Below are 22,551 nucleotides of genomic sequence, written 5' to 3'. Positions count from 1 at the left end.
TGCAAAAAAGTGATAGAAAGTAACATTTTTCTACAGTTTGTTGTATTCAAGAGTTAGTAACAAAGAATAGTTATTAAAATTTTAAACCTAACCAGTGTTACTTAAGTGACTTGACACAAGATGTGAGAATGTTAGTATTAGAGCTGAGTGGGTCTAATATTTATTAAATCCTTTTTATATATATATATATATATATATAGGAATTAGATACAGTGCTCCTATCAGCTAGTTTCTAAGTTATTTGTGCAAAACCAAAACCACCCAACCCTAGAGTTTTCAGCTGCCTAAGTAGCCCTTGGAATCACAGTTAAAGTTGCCTCACCCCCTCTCCCCTCCCCCCAGCGCCAAAATCTGAAATGGCGCTCCTGCCTATAGTATTGCCAACATGTTAAAAAATCAGGAGTAAGTCCCCACCCCTTGTCCCCCACCAAATCATGAGATTGGCTTAAAAAGCATGAGGCGATTTTGAAAAAAATACATTGTGGGTTATTCTTATTGGCCATGTAGGGATTAAGCCTTTATGATTCAAGTTTTCAAGACTTTTCTTACCAACCATGAGGGCTAGAGACCAACTGTCTTTTAAAAAGAATGCTGAGATTCTCATGTAATCATATGACTCCAGGAGTGGGGGGCTTTAAGAAAAACAAATATCCCAGCACTCATGATAAAATCGCAAGAGCTGGCAACAATGTGCCTAACACAATGAGGCCCTGATCCAGGAGAGCACTTGGATAATAATAATAATAATAAATAAAGGGATTTGGGGTTAAAGACCACTGCACTTAATATTCCCTTTCTTCCTCACTTTACAGATATTGAGCCTGATTCACTATTTTACCTATTGATTGCAACAGAGTTAAACTGGTGTAAAACTGAAGTAACAGTGCTGCATTAGGCCCTGCATATGCTACTTATGATAACCATTGAAGTCTTATAATGCTGGCAAAAAAAAATCCAGAACGGTGACTTACCCAGAGTGTGGACATTTTATTTCAATTTCATTAATCCTGGCTGTATGTCCAAACCTTTCACATTTTAAAAAGTGAATTTCAGCTGCTATATATTCCTTTATTCCAAACATTTGTAACCTTTATTGATCTGCTCAGGCAGAAGCACAGAATGAAAGGTCTTTATGATTGATTTGGAAAATACTACTTTGTTTTCAGTCCACAAACGTCCATCACTTTTATGACAGCTTACCGTAAATCTTCTCTTTTCCACACCTAGAAAACTCATACATATGCATTTGGTACAATACTGGGTTTTTCCATACAGTTTAATTACAAATGAGATTTCCAGCACTTTCAGCATTTCCAGCAGCTGAGTGTAACAAATTTTGCCTTAATGGGTCTCATTGTGTTCATCTACCCTCTTGGTACCCCACTATGTTTTCATACAAACTTTTGGGGGTCGCATCAACCTGTCCACATCCAGAAACAGAGGAGATGGGACTAGCAGAAATATATTTGGCCAGGAAGCACAGAAAAGGGAAGTAGGGTCTATGGGGCATCTTTCCTTCATCCTCTGGGCTCTATTTTGCCACCCTTACTCACATTGAATAGTGCTTCATTATACAAATAGTTCCATTGATTTCAGGGGACTGTTTGTGGAGGGTTGTACTACTCAGTGTGAGTAAGGATGGTAGTACGCGCCCCCCCACAACCCCAAGACAGAAGCTGCACTGTGTGACCACCACAAGGCAGCCAGATATAGGAGGACCATGTGGAAAAGTTGATCTATATGGTATTATCCCATACAGGTGCATTTTCCATTGAAAAATCCATTGGAAGCAAGTGTTGTTCAGAGCAGCACTAACTCCCATTCCTATCACCAATCAGAGAGTGGGAGATGTGTGCTCTGCTGCATCTGGGCTTCCACTGGACACAAGGACTTACCCATGCTGCCTGGAGATGGGGACTCCAGGGAGCAGCATGGAGGAGCTGGATCTCTGCACACATGGCCCAAGATCTGTGTGTTTAACGATACAGTTAACAGTTTTCCCATTATCTTCCATTTGATACTTGAGCTCTTTGCTCTTTGTATCTGATAGTTTTCAAAACCAGCACAAACACCGTGAACTTGCAATGGCCCAGTAAAGTTTGCACATTGCTTTCACTATCCAAAAGCGGTAATTCGAGTGGCCTTTGTACTCTTATGACTTATGAGGCAGAACAAGCGCTCCAGGTTTTTCGGTCAGTGCATGGCTGTCATGTTTCATTTCAGCTGATACACATCAAGGTGACATCTTCTGCAATTGCACTTCACTATGCCATTTGTTTACTTCTGCTTTCTAATTCCAGCTGCTGGGACCCAGGCAGCCGCTCCATTGTTCAGAGAATTTAACTGGCTGTTCTCTATGCCCCAGTTAGTACAACTGTTTCTTTGAAAGTCATCATTTCATGTCTTCTTATATGTCCGTGTATTTTCTCTCTCTGTGTGAGAAAGTGAATGCAGGTTAATATTATCATTTGTTCTTGTATGTACAGTGTGTATGTGTCTGTATGAATGTTAATACTTATTATCAGCCTGCCATTTGAGACTCACACACTTAAGGGGCAGTAATGTTTCCCAATAGAGAAAAATATATTTTAGATTTCCAATTTCTGAAATCAGTTTAAGACAATATCTCAGCAATATGAAAGACAATTGTTTTGTCAAGCTGTGTGTTTAGTGAGGTTTAGAATAATGTCATGTTTAGCCCTCTCGAGTCTTCAGCCAGGTTCTGGACACTGTGTATATAATGACCACACATTTGCACCACAAAGAAGCTGGGGTTGCTGAAGTTCACCTCCCCAGATCTGCTGAAAGTAGGAGAGCTCGCCCTCCTCGGCTGATGAAGTGAGGCCTTCTAAGGCAGGGGACGATGAAGTCAGAAAAGCAAGAGGTGCTGACCTGATCCCAGCATCCTGCTCTGGGCCATGCTGCACAGCCACACAATTTCCCCTGCAGTCAGGGCTCTCTAAGTCGGGGTTTGCCCCTGCTGCCCCATCAAGGTGTTTGGTCTGGCTCAGGACAGACTGTTAAAAACCCAGGCACAAACTCCAAACTGGTTGTGAGTTCTATTATTAGCTTTCACCTATCAAGTGTGAACTCCTCAAGCACTATTAACAACCTTAACATGGACTCACAGACACTCCCTTTTGGCTCTCTGGTCTATTTTGGCACCCAGGCAAACGTGCCTTTGTGATAGATGGTCCCTTACGCTGAAAGTCACATCAATATTCAGTTACTCCAAGTCCTAAAGGACCTGTCACTTACCCCAGGTCAATTTGTACCTTAGATCTCTCCCCAAAGACAACGTTTATAGCCAATCTTATAATAAACTAACTAAAGGTTCATTCATTAAGAAAAATGAGTCATTTACAAGGTTAAAGCAGCTAAACATACACACACAAATGAGTTACAGTCTTAAGTTCCAAAAGGTGACAGGAGCGCCTATATATGCAAGCTCTATATGCCCATTAGGGATAACCCAAGCTAAACTTGTGCTTAGAAATCTTTGCCCTCAGAGTTCAAGCAGCAGAAGGATAGTTTTACTTAACAGGGATTTTTATTCCCTTCCCTCAGCATTCAAGCTGTCATAGGATAAGGCAGGGGTCAGCAACCTTTCAGAAGTGCTGTGCTGAGTCTTCATTTATTCACTCTAATTTAAGGTTTCGCGTGCCAGTAATACATTTTAATGTTCTTAGAAGGTCTCTTTCTATAAGTCTATAATATATAACTAAACTATTGTTGTATGTAAAGTAAATAAAGCTTTTAAAATGTTTAAGAAGCTTCATTTAAAATGAAATAAAATGCAGAGCCCCCCAGACCAGTGGTCAGGACCCCAGCAGTGTGAGTGCCACTGAAAATGAGCTCGCGTGCTGCCTTCGGCACCTATGCCATAGGTTGCCTACCCCTGGGATAAGGGCTTGTGCATGTACCGTCCTCAGGATATGGGGGAAACAATCAACGAAGCCTTTTGTCCACTGATGTTCCACAATGGCTTGTCTGGTGCCTATATGCCACCTTTTATGGGAGAGGAGATAACACTTTTTGTGGGAAACTAGAATTTCACACTTGGCAATTCTTCTTCCCGACTGTAAGAATTTAGAGTCTATGGCCCGGTTTACACTACAGACCTATATTGGTGTAACTACATTGCTCAGGTGTGTGAAAAATCCACACGCCTGAGCAACTTAGTTTTATCAGTCTAACCCCCTGTGTAGACAATGCTATGTTGATGGGAGAGCTTCTCCCACCGACATAGCTACCACCTGTCGGGGAGGTGGATTAATTATGGTGATGGGAGATGCTCTCCTGTCAGCATAGCCACATGTTCACTAAAGCACCAAAGCAGCATTTTAAGTGTAGACCTATGTGAGTGGGTGGAGAGTCTCTGTCCAGTACAGGGTGAGTGCACCCTGTCTCTCAAGCTGCCTTCTGCCTCTCGGCAGTGAGGACTAAGGTTTAAGTCCACCAATTGGCTCTTTGCTGTAAAGCCGTGCAGCCTAGGAGTCCGAGTCAAAAGCGGTCCCTTGACTTCCTGGGCTGTAAGACATAGCAGATAGAGTCACTGCACAAACCCAGACTCCCGGGGCCATGAGGCCTAGCAGCTAGAGTCAACAGGTTCACCCTGGTCCACAGGGTAGTTAGGCTTAGTGGCCAGAGTCAATAGGGTTGGGCTACTGCCAGAAGGGTGGCGGCTGGGGTAGGGAAACCCAGGCCTGCCCTGCTCGACCCGGTCTCAGCCCAGGGCCCTGGTAGTGGCAAATGGGCTCACCATTTAGTCAGCAGGTATCCGCCTGAAACACGCTGACTGCTGAAGGGACAATGGCTAGTCCCTCCCTGGGCTACTTCCTACCATGCAGTCCTAGTCTAGACATCTTCAGGGTCTCTCGTCTCCTCAGGATATGCTGATCCCGGGGGATCCAACCTCTGAGTGACATCCTCAGGTACCTGGGTGTCTGCCCGAGTCTTGGTGTCTCCAGGTCTCGCAGTCTGAGGCTTTGGCATCTGCAGCAACTAGCTCAGACTGAGCAGGGCTACTCCCTCTTATACTGGTGCTACAGCTCAAGCATGCCCAGTAGGGATGTGGGGGTGTGGCTTCTTCAGCCCACAGGGAGAAGTTAATCCCTCCCCATCCAGTGCGTGGTGTGTGCACCCCGTCACAACCTGCCCTTAGCAAACATTTTATAGTTCCAGAGCAAACACTTAAACATTAGCTTATAACATGGGGTACAGATATTATAAGTAAGATTAATACACGAAGCATCCGACAAGCATTCCATAAAGTCTAAACACATTCTTATATTTCAAAGATCTATTTTAACAACATTAACACGGGGAGCCAGATAGACAAATGCATAGCTGGAAGCCAGTGTTCAGAGAGGCCCAGTGGCCTCAGCATGAGTTGGCATCTGGTCTGCCAGTGCCACTTCCCCATTAAAGGGAGTGATTTGGGAACAAATGAATTACAAATAGCACTGGCATTTTTCAGTATTGGCCATAATTAGCCATTTGAGAAGCTGAGGAAATAGCACTTGATCCAAAGTCCACTGAAGTCAGTGGAAAGATTCCTATTGGACTCAGTGGGCTCTGAGTCAGGTCCTACATGAGACTGGAGAGAGATTTTGTGACCTATGATGGAGCTCTTTCCCAGACAGGTTTTGGACCCAGGGGTGATGGGGTGGAGCTGAAGATGCTGTATATTCAGGCTTGGCAGGATTTGATTTAAATCAGTGGTGATCTGTAAACGTTCATTTCACCTGAGACACAGAAATGGTGGGGAAAAAATATCCCTCAATAGCATTGGGCGAGCATAACTTCTTTGTGCCTGCTGGGATTGGTATCCCAGCCTTATGGTCCCACTAACTCACTCACTGGCTGGGAGTGAGGGGCCATTCCCTGGCAGGAGCTGGCTCAGCAACGGGATGGCCTTCCTCACGGCTGGAGGCTCATCCTCTTCCTCTCAGCACTGCCAGGGGGGTCTGTTCTGTCACTCCAGGATTGCAGCCTTCCCCAAACCTACTGCTTGCAGCCCAGGGTACATGGCACCGTGTGGCAGCACAGGGTACACCCTGCAGCCCAGGGTACAGCACAGGGTACACCCTGCAGCCCAGGGTACAGCACAGGGTACACCCTGCAGCCCAGCTTTGAAACTGTGGAAATTTGTTAATATTGATCAAAATTGGGGGGGGAAAGGTTACAAATAAACATCAATATTAACAGTTGAATTTACAGGACCCCTCCCCCCCCCAAACAGAATTCTGCCAATCCTGTATGCTGCACCTGTTCCAGGATAAACAAAGGACTTCAGTATTCAGGGGTACATCATTCACAAGGATGTAGTTCATTTTAAAGAAATGGTGTAGAGATTGTGAGTAAAGCAACAGAGCCCAGGAAATGAAAAATGAAGACCTACACTTCGTGAATGATCCATGTCATTTGCCTCCCTACCCACTATGGCATTTGATAAAGGAAGGGTGGCAGCCCTGAGTTACACCTGGAATGTCTTGGCCACTTTGAATGTTACTAGAGACAAATAACAGATATAGACACTGATTCAGCAAAGCACTTAAGTATGGGCTTAGTTCCCACTAAAATCAATGGGACTTCAAAAGATACTAAAAAAAAAAATCAAGCATGTGTTTAAGCACTTTGCTGAAAGGGACCATAGCACCCAAAATTGATGTCCTGAATTAATGTCTCACAAAAGGAAGATTTGAGCTTTGCAATTTTAGGCCTTGATCCTGCATGAGAGCCCATCAGTAACATTACGCATGTGCATGTCCCATTGAAGTCAATTATGCATTTATCCGTAGAACAGGAAATCAATGGGACTACTTATGTGTCAAGTCTCTGCTGTGAACAAACATTCGCAGGGGTGGGCACTAAAACTGTCCGTTCCAAATGAATTCTTTACAGAATCAATGACATGTCATGCCACTTACATCATTATCATTGTGAAGGGTGCCCTAAATGACCTCATTCAGTGGGAAGAATTGGAAATATTTATATTTGGATGCTGATCCTATTATTTGGGGGGGGAATTTAGATGGATTCAGCTCCATATAAAGTCTATTTCCAGGCTTTAATATTAGTGTGTTTTAGATCTGGCTGATTTTAATATTCTAAATATGAAAATACATTGGATCAGTAAAGTCTTTATGAGGTGCCTAATTGTTTGTCTTTAATGTATCATTTTTAAATGAACTTTAGTGCATGTAAAAGCTGTCAGATTGCCAGCACTGGAGACTGAAATGCTCTATTTACAGAACATGTATTGGGAGTAGCTGTGTTAGTCTATATCCCAGGGCCGCCCGGAGGATTCAGAGAGCCTGGGGTCTTCGGCAGCGGGGAATTGCCGCCGAAGACCTGACACTTTGACGGCGGGTTCCGCGGCGGAAGGACCTCCCGCCATGGGTCTTCGGGGCACTTCGGCGGTGGGTCCTGGAGTGGAAAGACCACCCTGCCGCCGAATTGCCACCGAAGACCCAGAGCAGAAGAAGCTCCGGGGGCCCGGGCCCTGTGAGAATTTTCCGGGGCCCCCGGAGCGAGTGAAGGACCCCACTCCAGGGCCCCCGAAAAACACTCGTGGGGGCCCCTGTGGGGCCTGGGGCAAATTGCCCCACTAGCCCCCCACCCCCCCCATGGGCAGCCCTGCTGTATCCACAAAAACAATGAGGAGTCCAGTGGCACCTTAAAGACTAACAGATTTATTTGGGCATAAGCTTTTGTGGGTAAAAAACTCACTTTGTTTTTTTTACCCCACAAAAGCTTATGCCCAAATAAATCTGTTAGTCTTTAAGGTGCCACCGAACTCCCTGTTGTATTTACAGAACAAGTAGAGTAGTGGCACTGCAAGTCTAGCACCTAAAAGGCAATGTCTTCCTTCCCACAGAATACATCTCAGTCCTTTCTGTTTCATTAGCAAAGAAATAAGCTGAATACAGGATAAATTGAATAAGTGGAACTTTATTAAACCCTGTGCACTGCTTTGTCCATGTGGCTAAGTTGCTTCCAGCCCAACTTCCTGCATTCCCTGGTGTCCCATCAATAGCAGCCTCTCCAGGGAACACAGGCTGTGACTTCAGGTCCACAGATCATGATATACTTTATTAAATATCAAAGGTTGGAAAGGTAATTTTGAGTCCTTGCCTATTCAGTCCTCAGCTTGTCTGTTGAGATTGCCAACCTGGGTTCTAGTTGTATGGTTGGTGTTATGATATGGCTTAGAAACTGGACTGACTCCACTATTTTCCATAGGTCTCTAAAAGTTGACTGATAGTAATGTGACAGGTTAGAGCCTCCTTCCCCCCAGGATGTAACCCTAACCCTGATGTACTGGGGTTTAGTTGAGCCTCTCCTGCTCCACCAGCCTGATTCCCTCTCCCTATCTTGCAGCACACACACACACACACACACGTAAGGCCACACCCAACTACAGACAGCTGAAATCAGCTCTATGTGAGAAGGTTCACCCAGCACTCATGTGCACACCGCTTTTGGGAGATACACCTCAAAGTATATTGTTTTGCACTGTATAGAAAGATCTGCCCAGCACAAACTCATAAAATTTCATCCTCTTCCTCAATGTGAAGGGAGATATGCATGACTTATTGCCCCCCCCCCCCAGAAATTACATAAACTGGGTTTAATAAACAAAACAATTTGTATTAACTATAAAAGGCAGATTTTAAGTGATTAAAGAGATAGCAAACCAAACAAAGCAGATTATTAAGCAAATAAAACAAAACATGCAAACCAAGCTTGATTCACTAAAGAAATTGGCCACAAATAGTCATTTCTCACCCTCGAAGTATTGTCACAGGCAGATTACAGAAAATCTTGAAAGTCAGCTGCCCTGGCCTGCAGCTTGAGACTTCAGGTATTATTACTCACAAGCCAGATGCCCTTCCAGCTTGGGCTCAACCCTTCTCCCCTCAGTTCCGTTCTTCCTTCCAGGTGTTTTTCAATATCTCTTTTGGTGGGGATGCAGAGGAGAACCACCATGATGTCACTCCCCTACCTTATATAGCTCTTGTGTATGGTGGGAACCCTTTGTCTTCCAGTGGAAAAACACTGGCATTCCAAGGAGTGGGTCCAATACCAGGTGACCCAGACCCATGTCTCTGCAGGGCTGTGGCAGGCTGTCTGGAGCATCCACAGGAAGACTAAGCCCTTTTACAGTCTATTGTCTTTGCTAATGGGCCATCAACCCTACTGGCTTTTTCATTGTTGTACCTGAAGCAGAGGTGAAAGTAAGCCGGTACGCCGTGCCGGACTGGACCGACTTCTCCAGCTGCTATGGGGAGCCCCGGACCCTTTAAATCACTGCTGGAGCTCCGGCAACCGGGCTCAGGTGGGGATTTAAAGGGCTCAGAGCTCTGGCCCCTGCGGGGAGCCCTGGGCCCTTTAAAGTGCTGCCCGAGCCCTGCTGCCGGAGCTCTGGCAGCGCTTTAAAGGGCCTGGGGCTCCCCGCAGCAGCCGGAGCCTCTGGCCCTTTAAATCGCTGCCGGAGCCCTGGGGCTCCTGCAGCTGGGCGTGGGCAGGTATTTAAAGGGCCCGGGGATCCTGCAACTGCAGGGAGCCCTGGGCCCTTTGAATCACTGCCGGAGCCCCAAGGGTAGCGGCAGCAGGGCTCCTGTGATGATTTAAAGAGCCTGGAGCCCTGCGGCAGCTGGAGCCCCGGGCCCTTAAACTTGAAAAGCCCTGTCTCTTCCGGTTGTGGCCAGGCCCCCGCTCAGGACTCTGGCATACCGGTAAGTCCTTTAAGTTACTTTTACCCCTGACCTGAAGGCTAGTTGTGGATGACACCCAAAGTAGCACATTTGAAATACAGCTACATGGTCCATATTCCTAACTTCAGATACAGAAATGATACTGGCATACAAATTGGATAATCACATTCAGTAAATCATAACCTTTCCAATGATATCTTACATGAGCACCTTGCATAAAGTATCTCTCTGTTATGTCATATCCATATCATAAGCATATTTTCATAAAGAACATGGAGTGTAACATCACAGGTAACGAATGCCAATATTGAATAATAAAAGGCTTATTCTCCCTACATGCATGTGTATGTGTGTGTGTGTGTAACATTCTCTAACATGAATGGAAGTTGAATGCACACACTGAAAATGTGTTCCTCCCCTTGAGGATAAAAACCTAATTCTAATTTAAAATGTGCATATCACCATATCTTGCATTTAGAAAAACACAGTGAATACAATGCAAGCATGCCAAAGGGACATGCTATTGTATGTATTAAAGAATTTCAATGAACTAAACAACATAACTAAATTCACTTTATGTATATTTTGCAGAGAGATTCTAGCAAGACACCAGCTTCATGTATTAGATTGAGAAGCAGAAAAATTTGTGAAACATTCGTTGAGTTTATAGTTTAACATACAATGACCAGACTCACATAGAGCTTCTGTTGGCTACTACTTCAAACCTTGTAATATGGCCAAATTATACATGCAGTCCATCTCTTCCTTGTTATCATTTAGGCTGTGTTTTTAATAGTTGTGAAGGCATCTTGAAAAGATTAAGCCTAAAGTATATCCATATAATGTCACTAGTTAAATGTACAGATTTAATATTTTCTAAAAAGGGGCATCTCTCAATGAAAACACGCACTCCATATATCAGATTAGTAAATTTGAACACATGACCAACAAAGATAAGGATTATTTTGCAACTCTGTGTTGAAAAGCAATGAAAATGGAAATTAAATGAAAAGTGGGAAACTGCAAATGTTTTGACCTCAAAATGTCAATGGTTGGTTTTGGTTCTGGAAAAAAAAATGCAGAAAGCATATGTTTTATAGTAACTCCTCACTTAAAGTTGTCCTGGTTAACATTGTTTCACTCTTACGTTGCTGATCAATTAGGGAACATGCTCGTTTAAAGTTGTGCAATGCTCCCTTCTAACGTCCTGTGGCAGCCGCCTGCTTTGTCCACTGCTTGCAGGAAGAGCAGCCCCTTGCAGCTAGCTGGTGGGGGCTTGGAACCAGGGTGGACCGGCAGCCCCCTATCAGCTCCGTGCTCCCCTAAGTTCCCTGTGCAGCAGCTGCCAGCAGGCTAGCAATTGCAGCTATCCCTCCCTCCACTGCCATGTGCTGCTCCTGCTCTCCGCCTTGGAGCTGCTCCCCAAGCCTCCTCCTTGCTGTGCGGGGAGGGGGAAAGAGGGGGAGCTAATGTCAGGGCGTCCCTCTCCCCCCTGCTCCTACACCCCACTTGCCCCTTCTTCTCTATATAGAGCAGGGTAGAGACAGAGAGAGCCTGGGGCAGCAGCTGCTCTCTCAACTTCCTGATCCACTTAAAAAGACAATGCACTTAAGAGTGGGTCACCTTACTTAAAGGGGCAGTGTGCCCCTCTCTCCCACACAAGGTGTGTCTGCCTCTGTCTGCTATGCTATCTCCCCTCCCCTCCATTCCTGCTGCCTTGTGGAGTGAGAGGCTACATTAACAACGTGTTAACCCTTGAGGTCTCAGTCAAGTGCTAGTTCATCATTTAGCACAAGGGTTCTCAAATTGGGGGTCGGGACCCCTCAGGGGGTCATGAGGTTATTACATGGTGGGGTCACGAGCTGTCAGCCTCCACCCCAAACCCTGCTTTGCCTCCAGCATTTATAATGGTGTTAAATATATAAAAAAGTATTTTTAATTTAGGGGGGGGGTGTCACACTCAGAGGTTTGCTATGTGAAAGGGGTCACCAGTACAAAAGTTTGAGAACCACTGATTTAGCAGCAAAGCATTCCCTGGGAAATATTCCACCCTCTTCCACCCTCTAACTTCACCACCTCAACCAAGCCTCACAATCATCATAGCTGTGAACAGTATTAAATTGTTTGTTTAAAACATATACTGTGTGTATATCTACATAATATATAGTTTTTTGTCTGGTGAAATTTTTTTCCCTGGAACCTAACCCCCGCATTTACCTTAATTCTTATGGGGAAATTGTATTTGCTTAATATCGTTTTGCTTAAAGTCGCATTTTTCAGGAACATAACTACAATGTTAAGTGAGGAGTTACTGTATTTATTTCCACGATAAACAGTGAGATAACGAGAGTAGGTTTTGAGCATTGTTCTTGATCATCAGGCTAAAGGGCTTTGTGTTTTTGGTGAGGACCTCATTCCATTGGCTAATGTAGATTTGCTGGAGTGTGGTAGTTAATCAAGAAGGGCAATTGTTGTCTAGCATGGGGTCCAAGGCTCTGTTCCTGCCTCTACTGTTGACATATTGTATGACCTGTTTCCTCATCTGTATAAAGAGGAAAATAATGCTTACCCTTCTTTGGCAATCTCTATGAGATTAGCAAATGAAAAAGCCTATACAAATTCAAAAGAACTATGTTTATTTATTTATAAATATTAAGCACCAATCTGCTCCTGCAGCTTTGCGCTGCTCTTGAAATATCAAGCAACTGTAGACTGTATAACTGCCTGGGTAAACTGTGTTTATGGCTGATTTGCAACACTAGAGAAGCACAAAACAGCCAGAAGCTACCTATCTGAGAATTTGGCGCAAAGTCTCCCCTTCTCACTCCCCTTCCAGGTTGAACTGTCTAGGGACTTTTGTCCTCAGTATCATTATTTAAGGTTCTTGTTCAAAAGACAGGGCTTCCCAATGATACTCTTAGATTTATTAATTAGAATAATTAGATACTCTTAGAATAATTAATTTTTAAAACAATTACTACAAGAAAAACAATTTTATTTTTGGATTGTTCATTACAACTCCCTAAACACCACTTTGGTCAGAGTACTCCAGTGATACAAAGCAATTCAGTTATGGGTTAACCATTCAGTTCAGATTGCTTTACAGCTGCTTTGTATGTCCAGCGCTCAGTCAGTCAGCCTGGTCCAAAATGGGATTTAAAAAGAAACCCCACAGGAAATATCTCCTACCCAGGGTAATATTGCTTTGCTTGGATTCTCTACCCAATCAACAATTGTGCAGATAGGAGCTCTGCTTTCCTATGTGTATTTCATGCTTTATTTTCTTGCTGGGTGCCTTTTCCTAGTGTGCAAGCTCTGTGTACAGGTGCATTCCACTCAAAGCCGAATGCCAGCGTATCCATTTTCGCTGCACTCTGGGCAGGGGCGGCTCCAGGCCCCAGCACGCCAAGCGCGTGCTTGGGGCAGCAAGCCGTGGGGGTCGCTTTGCCGGCACCGCGAGGGCGGCAGGCAGGCTGCCTTTGGCGGCTTGCCAGCGGAAGGTCCGCTGGTCCCACGGCTTCGGCGGACCTCCCGTGCTTGGGGAGGCAAAATGTCTAGAGCCGCCCCTGACTCTGGGGAGAATTAGATTAGATTTGCCTCCTCTTCACACTCACAGTGAAAGAAGACTTATTAGGATAAAAGCAGAGGGCACCATTCCATTAGTAGAGTGGCTCACAAACATTTGTTTCACTAGATGAAATGCAAACTCTCTCATGAAGTTGGCTGTTTTCCAACATGTATGTTCATAACTATCCTTAATTCAGGAAATAAGGTAAGCATGTGCATATCTTAAAGTGCTTGCTTAAGTCCCACTGAAATTAATGGGAGTTAGCATGTAAGTAATTTCCTTTATTTGTACATATGAGCATGTTCTAACTATTGTTTTATCTGTACTATAAATCAGTGGTTCTCAACCTGGGTTACATATACTCCTGCGGGTACTCAGAGATTTTCCAAGGGGTACATCAACTCAGCTAGACATTTGCTTAGTTTTACAACAAGCTACATAAAAAGCACTAGCCAAGTCACTACAAACTAAAATTTTATAGACAATGATTTGTTTATACTGCTCTATGTACTATACACTGAAATGTAAGGACAATATTTATATTCCAATTGATTTGTTTTATAATTATATGATAACAATGAGAAAGTAAGCCATTTTTTAGGAATAGTGTGCTCTGATACTTTTGTAGTTTTATGTCTGATTGTAGAAGTATTTAAGTGAGGTGAAACTTGGGTGTACACAAGACAAATCAGATTCTTGCAAGGGGTACAGTAGTCTGGAAAGGTTGAGAGACACTGCTATAAATGTTGCAAAAAAAATCTATAAATACACATTCATTTTTAGACCTAACTCTAGAGTTTAGTTCTCTGTGTCTAACCAGTTGATCTGCAGGGATCTTATTATTTGGTTTGTAGGCAGCCAGTAGATGGCAGTCTCAGCATTATAATCCAATAGGAGCTTTAAAAAAAAAAAAAACACACCAAAAAACAGCTTTAGAATTTTGTTTTGTCAGCTCCTGGAATATCACAACTACAGTTCATTTAACAGAGTCGTAAATGCATTGGAAGATGCCTTTCAACTACAATTTTGCTAAAAGACCTTTATTTTTACACTACAGAACATTAAAATAAAATCTATAGTTATTTTTCCATTGTAGAACATTTACTATAATGAATTTCAGGAGAAAAAAATAATTGAAAGCGCTCTATTATATAAGGTGATCTATCACTTTGTCACCACTAGCTGTGAGCCTCATATTCCAGAGAGTGATTTCCTCAAATCTCATCTCAGACCACAAAGAAAAAACAGACCGATTGCTTGAAACCAATTAAACCGCATGAGCCTGATTTTGTTTCTGTAAATCAGGAGTTACTCCAATTTAGTCAATGGAATCACACTGGAATAAAAATGATGTGACCGGTTTCATCAATGTTCTCATTTTTGGACACTAAGGGCGAGATCTTCAGCTGGTGTAACTCCTGAATCTCAGAAGAACAGGGCCAATGGTGCAAATTGGAGGAGAAATGGTGTGACAAATATGCTTGCCCTACTCACGCCAGTAACATCTTTCAATGATTCAGCTGACATCAGTAAAGTGAGCAAGATTTGGCTCAACTACTAGTTTTGGGGTCTGATTTTCCACGGTCAACAGTAAAACTCTTTTGACTTCAGTGGGAGAAGTCAGGCCAACCTTGGTACTTTGAAATGCCCACCATAGATATATAAGATTAGAGTAACCAGCTAGCAAGTGTGAAAAATCAGGACAGGGAGTGGGTGGGTGTGGATGGGTAATAGGTGCCTATATAAGAAAAAGCCCCTATAAAATCAGGGCATCTGGTCACCCTATACAAGATACAGTTTCCTCTGAAATGTTTCTCACTTTAGGACTCAAATGAGTGACGTTCCTAAAAGTTCCCTATGTTTTCCCATCACTTTTGATGTGAAAATTATTTACATGAGAAATAAACACTCATGAAACAGTGGTTGTAGACAGAGCTGTTTACATTAAAGGAGTGAATCCCACATGGATACTCTTTGTGTCCCTCATTTTGTGACTTTGGGTACGTCTTCACTACCCGCCGTATCGGCGGGTAGCAATCGATTTCTCAGGGATCGATATATCGCATCTCATCTAGACGCGATATATCAATCCCTGAATGAGCTCCTGTCAACTCTGGAACTCCACCAACCCGAACGGCGGTAGTGGAGTTGACATGGGGAGCCGCGGACGTCGATCCCCCGTAGTGTAGACCAGCCCAGAGTCAGACATTTGTGCTTTGGCAGGTTGGAAAATACAAGGTACAATGTCTATAAGGGCCAAATGTGTCCCTAATGCAGCTCCAGTGTCTTCAAGCATCTGACGCTGGTGTCTTAAAAATAGGAGAGCTGTTTGATTTTGTACAGTTGAACTCCAGAAATTATAAAGGTTCCTTCAGCTCTTGTATTTGTCATCATTGTTGTGACTTGACAAAAAAAAAAATCACACACTAAGCTGAGTTATGACTGGAAGTGTCTCTATTTGATAAAGAAAAAATGTTTCCCTCAAGAAAGAAAACCTTGTACTTTTTGGTCTTAGTCTTCCTACATTTTTGTCTGTGAGACTTAGGGCTCTGCTTATATGCAGTTTGAAAAATGTCCAGCTCACAGGCCACGCGGGGTGGGTTTTGGCCAGCAAAGATTTAGATGTCAAAATGAAATATGGTCATAGGGTTACACTCTAATTTTTTGCCCCTTACTCAGACTATGGCATGTTGTGTATCATCCACCTCTTCCCTTTCTACTGTTGTAGATCTCATTCCAGACAGGATTTACTCCATGTTTAAAGATAAAGCAGTTTTAATTAAATCTCAGAGAGCACCATTTATATGAAAAGAGTATATTTCAGTGTCTACCTTCTTTCCTAAGAGTGAAGTTGAAAAGTGTATCAGAAAGAACCAGTATTAAAAATGAGAGGGACATTACATGCTGGGTTCACTTATAAGGCTCCATATTCCAGCACTGACTTCCAGTTGTATGGATCGCTACTGTTTTCATATCTCAGTCTGCCAAATATAGGATAACACCACAAATCAAACATGTTCTTGTTATATTAGGCTGTATATTTTCAGCAACAAGATGACTCAGGAGGAAAATTTTATAATTAGATAAAAGTACAGAAAGCACAAGTTCTCATGGAAGCAAGAAACCTATATCATCTAGTGATACCACATTTTACAAAAGGAATTGGTCAGATGACTAAATGGACCATAGGATACTTTGGATTAGCTCCTATTTGTCTTAATAAGAGTGTGTTCAGTATGTGTTTTAAATGTATTTAACATGCCCTGTAGTAGCACTGTTCATAAGACATTCATCTGTATAGATGCAATATTTACTTTAATGGGAATTCCACTTCCAGCTTTCATTCAGAATTAAGTATGGTACCATTAACATACAGGGACCAATGGCTGATATGCACCTGTGCGCTCAAGTCCTAAATTCAAGCATGTGTAGAATCCCAATGAACTCAATGAGACTACTCATGTACTTAAAGAAGAACATGTTCTTAAGTACCTTGCTGAATCAGCATATTGGTGGGGAAATGGTTGAATAGCTGATAGTTGATCTCTTTGCACTTTACAATTTCTGAGTGAATTTGTGGCAACAGAGGATTTCTAAAAGATACAAAGTACAGGAGTTATTCTTATAAAAAAGTGTATATATGTTGACTTAGATGGCTTAGTAGCTTGGTATTAGATACAGCTATTCCAGATTTTTTAGTTGAACACTTCTTTCAGTGAAAAAAAAATGTCTGTAGACAAGCAGACTCACCCCTGTGGCCCCTCCTGCTGGTGACTCCTGGGAATTAGCTTGTTCCAGCTCTGGAGCACCCTCTGCAGGCCGGTGATCCGCCTGTCCTCTGGCCCCTTTGTCCCTCCCTGGGCCCGGTGCCCTTTTACCTGGGGTGCTGCCCCTTGTCAGTAACCCCTTTCTCTCAGGGTCTCCTCTCCCTGGGAAACCCCATCCTCTATCCCCACTTTGCCTCAGTATATGGCTACTGCCAGTTGTTGTCTAGCCTCTGCACCCTGGGGCAGACTGCAGTATCAGCCTACTCATCACTGGCAAGGTTGGGTTTGCACCTGCTGCCTTGGCCTACCCCTGGGCTGCCCTCTGCAACCCCCAGTACCTTTTAGCCCAATGCTAAGCCACATCCTGGGGCTTTCCAGGCTGGAGCTCCCCTGCCTGTCCCCAGTCCTGCATCACTCAGGTACCTTGTGTCTAGCTCCCTGCAGCCAGGCCCATCTCCCTCTACAGCTAGAGAGTGACTATGTGCTCTTGGCTTCCCTGGCCTTCTTATAAGGCCCTATTGCTCAGTTTGGGGTGTGGCCCCAGCTGCGGCCACTTCCCCCAATCAGCCAGGGTTTTACCTTGCCCAGCCCCAGCCCTCTGCAGGGCTTTTCTAATCCTTTCCAGGCTGGAGCGGGTGGTCACCCCACTACAATGCCTCTTTTGGAAAATATTTTTTTTTGTTGCAGAAAATGTATTTCTAAAACCCAAAACGATTTCCATTTTCAAAAGCCTCAAATTGAAAATGATTAATTTAAAAAAAGTTTTTTGTTAATAGGGAGCATTTCTATTCAAAATATCACTTTTAGGTACCTGGTTTAAATCTATACTAGATTCATGAGGAAAAAAGACATTACTGTCTAATCACTGTTTAATGGCCTGTGTGAAATGGATTTGTGGTCTCAGTGTAGTAGTTCTTAGTGACCAGACCTCCAGACATATCACAGAAACCACCGACACAATGAACTTGCATTAGCTTCCTAGTTGTCAGTTTCAGCAGAGCCAAAAACTGAATGTCCATGGAATTATCCTCTTGCCCTTAAGGCTGCTTTCTCCAGGACAGAAATTAGACATTTTTGCAAGGCAGTATGGGGAAAATTGCATCTCTGCTGCCTCACCTGTACCATATTTGTTCTGGAAACAGAGGACTTATTCCCGAAGAGCTCTCTTCTGCCATCTTTCAAGAATATTGAATCCACTTTAAGATGTATTAAAAACAAGATGTGGACTAATTCCCTGCAACAGTCATGTTCTTTATGTGGACTTAAGTATGGAGAGTACATTTTGTTACCAGTCTTGGTTACACAACTATTTCTAATGTACAACTGCCCCAGAGTATAGATTCTGCTGTACACAAACTCTGAATTGGTGGGGTAAAAGGAATGAGCAGAGAGGGAGGGAAAAGGGGGTCTAACCCTGTGGCAAGGATTCTGCTCAACGGCCCCATATGCACTGATGCCCCCCGCACTGAAAACTGTGGGAAGAACTAACCCAGGTGGCTTTACAGCAAGAGGCAGCACTGACGTGGCTGTCTGCTGAAGCTGCACAGAACGGCAGTGGAGCTGAGTGAAGTCCAGTGAGGATCCTGCTACCCAGCGCCTATAAAGCTGAAACAACAATGGCAGGGTTAGGTGAGGTGATAGAACCTCAGGACTGGACCAGGCACCACTTTGTCTAAGAGCCGGAGAAACTCCTGACGCTGGGGCTATGCTAATCACTGACACTAAAGAGTGAGTGGGGTATAACAGAGGGAGGAGACACATCAAAGAAATATGTGCATGTTGGACATTCACATCAGTGGGTGGGGAAACAAGCTAAAGGACTACTGCCAAAGATACCATGAGGGTGGGTGTTTTTATTATTCATATAGCTGTACTGTTAATTTATTGGTGCTTTGTTTTCCCAAGCTGATTTTGTGTTCACTCATTGTATATGCCAACTCATTGCTTGCCAGTGTGTGTGTGTGCGGGGGAAACGTTGCCTGTTAAGGTGCCCAGGGCAGGTTTTTAGTTTTTACCAGATTTCTGGGGGCTCAGGTAGTCCATGTTTGTTAGTTTTAAGAAAAACCCCATAGACATTTGAACCCAGCCCTTGTTACTGCTGACAATCTCTGGCAGCAGGATTACAAGTGATGTGTAGAAATCCTACATCTCACTAGACCCATGAATCAAGAGGTTATAGAAAATTTAAAAAAGACATTTTTTCTTATTTTGGTCTTTTTGGAGGAATATCCACTGACTTGGCCACAAGTATCAGGGGGTCGCCGTGTTAGTCTGTATCCACAAAAACAACGAGGAGTCTGGTGGCACCTTAAAGACTAACAGATTTATTTGGGCATAAGATTTCATGGGTAAAAAAACCCACTAGGTTTTTTAACTATGAAAGCTTATGCCCAAATAAATCTGTTTTAAGATACCACTAGTCTCCTTGTTGATTTGGCCACAGTTTTATAGCTCTGAATTCAAGGTTTTGGGGTACAGCATAATTTCCAATGTAATAGTTCCAGCCCCTACAATCCCCAAAGGAATGAACTGGTGCAGAGAAGAGTATAGATTGCCAGGAGAATTCTCCAAAAAGACTCCATAATAGCTACTCTGAACTACAGAGAAATGCCCAGCTCAGCTGCTTATGGGTCAGATGTCAGAACAACCAACCATAAAGGTAAATCCATATCTTAAATGGTCCTGCTTACAGGTTGGGAGGTAGAAAGATGCCAAGCCAGAGAGGTCTCAGGCTCTTTTCTTTAGCCATTGGAACGAGGGCACAAATTTACCCAACCTTACACCGAGACCCAGTCCTGTTAAAACTTGATGCAGACAAATATGACAAATCTTGCTTTTGTTACTAGTCAGATCTGCTATCTGTGATTCTTCATGGCTAAGACTGATCAAGTTACTCAGCACAGAAGAAACAGGTGGCATCTTCAGCTGATTTCAACCCCAGTTTAATTATTGCCTGACCCTAGTTATAACAATATTCACAGCACAATCTTAAGAAAAGGAGATAATTCTGTTGAGAAGATTCCTAAAGCTATTGAACAGGAACCTACAGCTGGGATTTAATAATCCAAATGAACTGAATGGAAAAAGCTCTTCTGTAGGCCAGTAACTCACCTGAATCTATAATAATTTGTTCCTTGTTCTACAACCAGGCCCTATTCCAGTCTCTGTTCCTATTATCAGAATCTTTGTCACATGCTGAAGCTAGGGAACAATGGAGGATTTTTGCAGGCTGGTAGAGATCTTGGATGAAGGCATGTCGCTAGGCTCACAGGTCAACTTGTGCTGCTGCTGGCCTGACCAGAAGCCAGGCTTTAGAGTAAGCTTGGACAGCATGTATGCGTATAGATCACACCTTGGAAAGTACATGTGTGAACATGTCTAATCCTTGCTTTAATAAGGCTTCTTTCACCACTGGGACATTTAAAGGAAACTTTCCTTTGCTAACATCCCTTCCCTACAAGATTAGTTTGCTTGATTTAGTTGGGAGTTGTTGCATGTCATTACTTTGCTTCCACTACCACAGTAGGCTGAGCATTCAGGCAGTTCAATAACCTAAGCTGGCTATTTCTGAACTGGATTTTGGCCTATACAAGGGAGGGAGGAGAGAACTTAGTATGGCTGCCCCACAGTTTCATTACAAAACAAGAATATTAGCCATTCACATTTTCAAAATGCAGGATAAACGTAAGAGCCCTTTGCTTGCGGAATTTTTGTTCCATGTAGGAATTTGTGTGTGATTTTAAAGAGGATCCGTAACCCTGGATATTTTTGCCTGTGGTTACTTTGCTAATTTTTGTCAGGCTTTCAGATCTGGGGTGATAAATTCCTTCGTAGGTTAGATAAAATAGGTCCAGGCTATTTTATTGACATGTACTAGCATTACTCAGATGTTGCTCATGGTGACTTTTCAACCTGATGTCACCAGCAGGAAAGATGGAGCAGCTCCAGCGTCAGTAAAAGAAGAAAGGAATGAAGAAGCAAAGTTGAATTCTTTAGTGGTTACCAAGGGAAATGGAAAAATTGCACGATGTGTGCGATACACTGAACGGATTTGGTCTGGTAGAATAAAAGACTGGCAAACACAGTGTGATTTCTGCAAAAAGTGGGGAAGATCCACAAAATTATGCCAAATATTATGTTACTTGCTAATTGAGCCAGATTTTCCCGGCCCCTGCAAGGTGCAAACAACCTTCCCTCACATTGCATATCCTGCGCAAGGGCCAAGGACAATCACATCCTTGAGCTCAGCACCCAGGTTTTCTCTGTCCTGTCCTGTGGGGCTGGGCACCCAGAGGAACGCAAAATACAACAGTTCCAGGGCTAATACAGTGTGTATACTCCTACCATGAGCCAGGATCTTACACCAAGGTCCAAGCTGGATGCTCCATTATAATTTGTGCCTATCACTTGTAATTATCATGCAGAGAGATTGGGAGAGCTTGCAAGAGACACAGAGAGAGAGACCAAAATTGCCTGGCTGCCTGGGGGTCAGTAGGCAGGCCCTGGGCTGTTTGTGAATTTGAGTTTTAACTCTTTGGGAGGAGCTCAGATACTGAGACAATGAGAAGAGTGAGATGAAAACTGGAGTTTTCGTTTTGTGTGATAATCTGCAATTTTTTTTTTAAAAAAAGTACTGTTGTCAAATGGAATGAAAAAAAAAATCAAAATTCCCATGAACCAAAATAAAAAAATCCAGTCAGTTGAAATGTTTTGTTTGGATAAAATCAAAACATTTCATTCTAATTTTGACTTTTCAAAAGTTTGACAGCATATAAAATTAAAAATGGAAAAATGATTTGAAAATGGAGACTCAAAACATTCCAGGCTGAAAAGGGAGTGTTTTGCCCTTTTTTGAAATGCTTTTAAACTTTTTTCTGTAAGACTTTTCAGTGGGAGTTTTTCAGCAAATGGAGCATGGTATTCTGGTCTTGAAGGCTGCCTGGGTAGCACATGTGAATCAGATTTCCGGGACCTGAGGATAATTATTATTTGTATTACTGTAGCCCTTAGGAACCACATTTCTTGAACCAGGACTCATTGTGCTAGGCGCTGTCCAAACACAGAACAAAAAGCTGGTCCCCACCCCGGAGGCCTTGCAATCAGATACCATCTTTGCAATAACTTGATACAGTGAGAGTTGGAAGATTCTGTGCACCATGTTGGTACTGATATTTTTATCTATTGTTTTAGCTATATCCATTATCAGCACCAGTGGTTGGGAAGGATCTGTGCTTGGAAATTTCAGCTAATTGTCCATCGTTGTTTCCAACAAAAAGGGACGCTTCTAAGGAGCCTATGGTAGGGATGACATACTGGGAGCTGCTCTGGGGGGCCCCCCATCAGTTTCTGCAAAGTACACTTTCTATAGGGTGTTATGCTAGCAAAAAAAACCCTTCCAAATGTTGATTGGGTGTAATCCTGTCTTACCAGGGACTGACTGAAATACCAGCAGCAGGAGAGGTGTGAGCCACCAGTCACTTCAGTGGGATGTTGA

General features: G+C 43.3%; 1 long non-coding RNA gene across 1 annotated transcript; it reads right to left on the bottom strand.

The window, feature by feature from the left end:
• Positions 1 to 1,012: 1,012 nt before the first annotated feature.
• LOC120388563 lies at positions 1,013 to 17,525 on the bottom strand. Its single transcript, XR_005590591.1, has 3 exons — positions 17,481 to 17,525; positions 16,783 to 16,883; positions 1,013 to 2,432 (listed from the first exon to the last, which is right to left on the bottom strand). It is a non-coding gene; the product is annotated as an uncharacterized LOC120388563 (long non-coding RNA).
• Between the last annotated feature and the right edge of the window lie 5,026 nt (positions 17,526 to 22,551).

This window comes from Mauremys reevesii, linkage group 1, assembly GCF_016161935.1.
Source record: "Mauremys reevesii isolate NIE-2019 linkage group 1, ASM1616193v1, whole genome shotgun sequence".
In the NCBI taxonomy this organism is placed as follows: domain Eukaryota; kingdom Metazoa; phylum Chordata; order Testudines; family Geoemydidae; genus Mauremys; species Mauremys reevesii.
This window is presented reverse-complemented; position numbering and strand designations above follow the sequence as displayed.